The sequence below is a fragment of the Moschus berezovskii genome, chromosome 3 (assembly GCF_049115385.1).
Source record: "Moschus berezovskii isolate FMDL1 chromosome 3, NW_MosBer_1.0, whole genome shotgun sequence".
Taxonomy (NCBI): Eukaryota; Metazoa; Chordata; class Mammalia; order Artiodactyla; family Moschidae; genus Moschus; species Moschus berezovskii.
In genome coordinates, this window is record NC_142462.1 from 122,153,350 (window position 1) to 122,160,938 (window position 7,589).

The window sequence follows — 7,589 nt, forward strand, 5'->3', positions numbered from 1 at the left end:
CAAGCGGGGTGGGGGCTGGAGGTGAAGGTTGGTGGTACTGAGATCTAATCTCGAGTGACCACCTGTGTGGTCTCCAGATGGAAAGAAAATCAGCAGGGGGCACCCGGATTTGAACCGGGGACCTCTTGATCTGCAGTCAAATGCTCTACCCCTGAGCTATACCCCCAGTCCATTCTAGGTTCTGAACTAGCACTAATTCACTATGTCATAATACCCAGGTATGCAGTTGACAGCAATTAGCATCCATTGTCCGTGAGCCAGAACCTGTAGAACGACATCCCTCAGTAACACCCTCTGGTCTCCAACCTGCCCTGCTCCTCCCACAGAAGTGCTTACTTCTTGGATGATTTCTCTACAGACTATGTCAGCTGTTTTGTTTTTTTCTTCCATGTGAAACTAGTTATCTCATCCATATACTTTTTATTCTGTGGGTTTATACCTTTTCATTGCTTTATTATTGTTGTTTTTCGGTCATTAAGCTGTGTCCGACTCTTGGCGACCCCACGGATTGCGGCACACCAGGCTTCCCTGCCCTTCACCATCTCCCCGAGTTTGCTCAAACTCATGTCCAGTGAGTCAGTGATGCCATCCAACCATCTCATCCTCTGTCATCCCCTTCTCCTCTTCCCCTCAATCTTTCTCAGCATCAAGGTTTTTTCCAGTGAGTCAGCTCTTTGGATCAGGTGGGCAAAGTATTGGAGCTTCAGCCTCAGCATCAGTTCTTTCAATGAATATTTAGGGTTGATTTCCCTTAGGGTTCACTGGTTTGATCTCCTTGCAGTCCAAGTGACCCTCAAGAGTCTTCTCCAGCAATCACAATTCAAAACCATTAATTCCTTGGCGCTCAGCCTTCTGTACGGTCCGACTCTCACATCCAGACATGCCTACTGAAGAAACCATAGCTTCAACTATACAGACCTTTGTTGGCAAAGTGATGTTCTGCTTTTTGATATGCTATCTAGGTTTGTCACAGCTTTCCTTCCAAGGATCAAGTGTCTTTTAATGTTGTGGCTACAGTCACTATCTGCAGTGATTTTGGAGCCCAAGAAAATAAAGTCTGTCACTGTTTCCACTTTTTCCCCATCTATGTATCATGAAGTAATGGGACTGGATGCCAAAATCTTAGTTTATCTGAATGTTTAACTTTAAGCCCGCTTTTTCACTCTAACTGTTGCTTATGACCTGCATACAGGTTTCTCAGGAGACAGGTAAGCTGGTCTGGTATTCCCATCTCTTTAAGAATTTTCCACAGTTTGTTGTGATCTGCACAGTCAAAGGCTTTAGAGTAGTCAAAGAAGCAGAAGAAGATGTTCTTCTGGAATTCTCTTGCTTTTTCTATGATCCAATGCATGTTGGCAATTTGATCTCTGGTTCCTCTGCCTTTTTGAAATCCAGCTTCAACATCTGGAAGTTCTCGGTTCATGTACTGCTGGAGCCTAGCTTGAAGGATTTTGAGCATTACCTTGCTTTCATGTGAAATGAGCACAATTGTATGGTCATCTGAGCATTATTCAGCATTGCCTTTCTCTGGGATTGGAATGAAAACTGACCTTTTCTACTCTTGTGGCCACTGCTGAGTTTTCCAGATTTGCTGACATACTGAGTGGAGCTCTTTATTATTATTTATCATAATTAGGAAAATGTTATTTTAAAAAATTGTGTAAGTGAAAATATAGGCACAAATAAGTAAAATTAAATAGCTGTGTAGCCAGACCCATGAACCATGCATGCATTTAAAAATTTTTTAAATGTGATACTTTGGTGAGAAGAGCAACTGAATAATAAAGTTGTCTTTGCTGATACTTTATAGCATTATAAAACACATTTTTTAGGTATAAAGAAAAATAACTTCCAACCTAGAATTCTGACAAGATCAGGTGCGTTCAGGGTGCTATGTCTGTAGACTCTATCCAGAATTCTGAACCCAGGTAAACTGACATTCAAGCAAGAGGACAAAAGAAAGACATTTCAGGTGTGCCAACCCTAGGAGCATTACCTGGGTCCGAACCTCAGTGAATCAAGGAGAAAGAAGGGAGATGAACCCAGAGAGAAGCATGGAAATGCAAAGCTGAAGGGTGACGCCCCTGGGACACCTGGAGCCGCCTTCTCTCCTGAGCTACTTGCCTTCGTGGGGCCAGTGATAATCTCCCAATCTCTGTTTCCTCATCTGCAATATAGGAGTCACAGTGCAACCCCCTGGGCTGAATTGTTCTGAGGCAGACTGAGATCTTCAGCTTGAATCGGGCTGCTCTGGACAGAAGAGCTGGCTCTCCTTGACTCCCTTGAATGAGTTTTCCCCATCTTGGCAGAAGCTTCTTTAGATTTAGTTTCCTGAATGGTAAGCGGGGAAGAGAGGTAATCCAGGACAAAGAAGACCCTCCCAGGGGCTCCCAGCAGGCAATGGGAGGAAAGGATGGGGGCTCTCAGGATGGGTCTTTGGTGGAGTGGAGGCACCAGTGCTCAGGAAACACAAGATGAGGCAAGGGTGAACAGGTGCCCCGGGTGTGACTGCAAGCGTGAAAGGGCCTGGTCACAGACATGTGGATCGAGAGCAGCGGTTCTTAAAGCATGGCCCCCGACCCCCAGCATCAGCATTACCTCAGAACTTGTTAATCAGAAACCTTCAGGGGGAAGCCCAGACATCCCTGTTTTAACAAGTCCTCCAAGTGATTTTGACGCACCCCAAAATTAAGAAACACGGGTCTAGAGCAGAGCTCAGAGGATGAGCAAACTGATAAGAACCACAGGTCTAGAGCAGAGCTCAGAGGATGAGCAAACTGATAAGAACCATGGGTCTATTAAGAACCACGGGTCTAGAGCAGAGCTCAGAGGATGAGCAACCTGATCGTGGCCCTTGGTTTTCATTCTGCCTCTGCTTAGCAGCTCAGTCTGACCCCCGGGGCAGGTGCTAGAATTCCTAACCCGTCCCTTCCTGGGGGTTCAGTACCTAAGTCTTCCTGCAGGTGGCGCACAAGGGAGCCGATGTAGAACTGTGACAGGTGTTTCTCAAAGGGGGATCCCGCAGACCCTCAATAAGAAGCTTGTTCCTAACCCCACATCACATCTGCATGTTTGACAAGCCCCCAAGATGCTTCCTGAGCACAGGAAATCTGAGGACTGGCCCGAAGGGTGCAGCATGCACAAGGTCAAATTCTGGGGTCCCCATTAGCGTTTCCTTGTGGTCCTTCAGTTGCATGGCACTGTGTGCTCTGCTAAGCCCACATTCTAGTTCCCCTGATGGTCCGAATTCATCACTAATCTATTAAAATGCTCCTCTTCTGTAGCCTTTACATTTTTTGACTGATAGAGGATAGGGAAAAGAGGAAGATAAGAGACTCATTGGCTTAGTTATAAGGCCCTGAACCCAAAGTCAGAAGTGGATTCAGTAATTCACTTGGGTAGACCAGTAATCCTGAATCTCTGTGTTCAGATGCCCATGGTGAAGGGCATAGACCAGTGACCCTGAAGGCCTTTCCTGCCATAAATACCAGTGTCAGTGCTTTTCCAGAAAGAGGAGGGAGGTGGTTATAGGGAGGGGGAACCTGTTGCTTGTTTTGTATCACAGAAGTAAAATTATAGTAAGGTGGGCTTGGCAGCTTTGAGCAGGCCCAGGCTGGTGAACATCTTGTGGCAAAAATTTGTAGGCATGTTGGGCATGGCTACACAGGTAAAAGGTAGTACAAGGCCTCTACTTACATCAGGGGGTATAGCTCAGGGGTAGAGCATTTGACTGCAGATCAAGAGGTCCCTGGTTCAAATCCAGGTGCCCCCTGCTGTCCTTCACTTTTGCTAGCTGGAGCTGGTATTGAAGGTTCAGCTCCTTTCCCTAATCCAGGGCCTCAGGATACTAAGTCCTCTCAAATCTGGGGATAAATCTGGGGTAACTTAAAACCCTGTCTCTGACCATGACAACCCTAGAATGATACGTTCCTCCAACTATCGCTTTTTATTTCACTTACCACTGGTCTTGTTCTACATAGGCTGTCTCTACATGTTTTCATCGCCCTAAGTCAGTGCTGTGTTGGTAAGTGTTTAACAACCAGCTCTTGAGGGGAGGGGGAGCATTGATTTGCAGTGTTTCCCAACTTCATGGTATAAATAATCTCACCAAATCCAATGTCAAGCCACAAACACAAGATTTCTGAACATGGTGTTGGGAAGACATGTTAAGAAGTGACTCTCTGGTGCAAGCAGGCTCAAGCACACCACTGCTCCTAACCCATCTTCCCTATAGTGGCATGGGCTCTTTGACCCCCACGCTATCCTCACAAAGCTTACAGAAATAAGAGCAATGGCTATCATAGAATCATCCATTTATCAAGATATATTTGTGTTCTGCTTGATGCCAGACACAGGACAGACAGAGCTCAGCAGGAACTGTCTGTGGTGAGCAAGGGAGTCAAATGAAGAAATGGTCAATTGAATGTAAAGGATAACTAGATAAAAGAAGAAAGGTGCTAATTAAAAAAAAAAGGGAAAAAAAATAAAAGGATTTCTGTAACCAGCAATATGCTAGACTTGATCTTCTAAAACTCCTCCTACCTCAGAATGTCCAGAAATGTAAAGTAAAAGAGAGCAAATATCCATTCGTAGGTCGTGCTGAGCTCTCACAGAAGTAAAGATCTCTTAGGAATGGGGGGGAGGGTGAACTAAAACCCTCCAAGGACTGTGGTGGTTGTGGTAAGATAACCTACTTGCCTGAGTCTTCATAGCCATTTCAGTCCAGGAAATTAGGTTTTTATCCCCTCTAGCCACACCATTAGTAAAAGGGTGGACTAGGAAAACACCAGCACAAGAAGACAAGGGGCCTTTCTCTCTTCAGGAGGAAAAAGGCATCTCCGCTGAGAATTCATAGCCACAGATTTACTCCCACATATGTTATGGCTTTGAATTTACAGTATCTGCATGGTTCAGAAACTGATCAAGCTGAAAGTGAACATAGAAAGCGCACTCAGGCTAACAATGATTCTGGAGTACCCCGAAGAAGCAAACACAAACTCTTAGGGGCATGCCTTCAAGAGACCCCACAGAATTCTACTGATGAAACCTGGATTAAGATGAGTTCACGGTTCAAAACAGTAAAATATATGCGGAATCAGTCTACCACGGATGAAAGCCATGAGACAGAATAAGAATGTCAGACAGCAGAATTATCAAACAGATATTATAAATTAAAGGAATTGAATATATGAGAATATACGATTTCTAATGAGATGAAGGACATTCATTTAAAACAAAAAATACAATAATTGAAATTAATAGTTTAGAGCAGTTTAGACAGAGAGAGAGAGAAAAGCGAAATCTGGGAATGAAATGGGATAGAAATCTTAGAAAAAATTACCAAGAACAAAGCAGAGAGGTCTAAAAGAATGCAAAACATAAAGGAGTGGCTAAGAAAGATGGAGAATAAAATTGAAAGTTCCAACAAATATCACATATGAATTCTACAAACAGAAAAAATAATGGAGGAGAGGCACTATTAAAAGCTATGTTTGAGAATTTTCCAAACTTGTACAAAAATACAGTGCCTCAGATTTAGGAACCATGAGTTCCAAGAAAGATAAATAAAAATAAATCCATACCTCTGCTAGGTACATTGCAGAGAAACTTCGTAATACCACAGACAAAGGATGATTTTAAAAGCAGTCAGACAAAGAAGACAATTCTTGTGAGAAGGAATAACAATCAGTCTGACAGTAGACTTTTCAACAGAAGCAGTGAAAGTTGGAGGACAATGAAATAAAATATTAAGTGTATAAAAGTAACTGGAGCTTCCCAAGAGGCTGTGGCAAAGCATCTGCCTGCCAATGCAGGAGATGCAGGAGACATGGGTTCAATCCCTGGGTTAGGAAGATCCTCTAGAGGAGGAAAGGCAACCCACTCCAGTATTCTTGTGTGGAAAATCCCACGGACACAGGAGCCGGGTGGATTACAGTCCATGGGGTGGCAAAGACTAAGCACAACAACAAGAGTAAGTAACTTAGAATTCTCTACTGAGCTCAAATATTATTCAAGAGTGAGGGAATAATACGGTATTTAGCTGAACTCATTTACTTCTAACATATCTATCTTTGCTGTAAGAACTTTAAAAAGTTGTACTTCAGAAAGAAAAACATAGAACCCAGAAGAAAAGAAAAAGAAGAGAAAAAATAGTGAATGAAGATACTAGCAACCATATTGGTAAATCTAAACAGCATAGATTATACAAATTAATATACTAAAGTCCTTCTATTGTTTGGAAGGAGAGTGAACTATAAAATATAATTAGACTATATTAAAACAAATATGTGTATAAAATTTTAAAGAGTAACCTCTAAAAGCATAGAAAAGGAAGGCATAAATTTCAAATCAGTAGAATAAAAAATGTGAGTAAAGAAAAATCAATCAATCCAATAGAAGGAAAGAATGGAGAAAAGGCACAGAAAAAATCATTATCAATAGAAAGCAAGAAATAAGATGGTAGAAATGAAGTAAAACATATTACTAAACACAATAAAAGTAAATAGACTACTTGCCAATTAAGGTAGAGATTGTCATATTGGATTATACAACAATAACAAAATGTAGCTACAGGCTCTTATAAAACACACAACTGAAATATAAATATCCAGAAAGTTTGAAAGTAGGATGGGAAAAGATATATTAAACAAATACTATCAAAAATAAAGTTAATGTAGCAATACTAAGTCTGGCAAAATGGAGTATAGATTAAAAGTACTATTAAGGATAAACACAATTAGTTCATAATAATAAACACTTTCCCAGGAAAATACAATTCTAAACTTGTAAACACAGTCTCGAAATATGTAAAGCAAAAATTGTCAGAAATACAGGAAGAAATTGACAAATGCACAAGATTGATAGGTTTTACACATCTTTCTCAGTAACTGATAGATCAAAAGTTAAAATAAATGGTATAGAAGACATAAATAACACAACCCAGCTTGATGTAATGGACACACAAAAATATATGTACTCTTTTGAAGCAAACATAGAACACTTTGAAACGTTTATTGCATAATTTGAACACAAAACGTGTATCAGAAAATCCTTAAGAATATGAGCATCACATACCACATATTTTTTAATGCAAGGCAAAACTCAGTTACAAAAATATAACAGAGTTAGAGACTTATACATTTGGAAACTAAAAAGTACTTTAAAATAACCTCATAGATAGAAAAGGAAATAATAAAAATCAGAAAATATTTAAACACTCAAATTGATTGTGGCTGTTTTCACAAAGAGAAGTAGACAGCATCTCTACAGGAAGCTAGCTAAATTATTTGGGAAAACTGTAGCTGGCTAGTTCACCAAAAGCCAATTCACAGAATGACCAGAGAGCCAAAAGCAAAATGTATGAAAGTTAAACCACTGAACATCGAGTTGCTGAAAAACCAATCTGAATTATTGAAAATCTTTAAAAATTTTGTTCCATTTGCAGTCCTCCCTTTGTTTGTGTGCAGAACGGCCAAATAAACATTGATCTAAATTTAGGACAGTTCTCCGCAATCATTTTACAAGGCAGTTACAGAAGCCAAGGTGGATGCCGGCATGGGGTGGGAGGTACAACTAAAATTTAAAGGTAG

At 41.0% G+C, this 7,589-nt stretch overlaps 2 non-coding genes across 2 annotated transcripts; one reads left to right on the forward strand and one right to left on the reverse strand.

The window, feature by feature from the left end:
- Positions 1-94: 94 nt before the first annotated feature.
- Positions 95-166, reverse strand: TRNAC-GCA (transfer RNA cysteine (anticodon GCA)). The gene has a single exon. It is a non-coding gene; the product is annotated as a tRNA-Cys (tRNA).
- A 3,534-nt stretch (positions 167-3,700) lies between these two features.
- Positions 3,701-3,772, forward strand: TRNAC-GCA (transfer RNA cysteine (anticodon GCA)). Its single transcript has one exon. It is a non-coding gene; the product is annotated as a tRNA-Cys (tRNA).
- Positions 3,773-7,589: the final 3,817 nt, after the last annotated feature.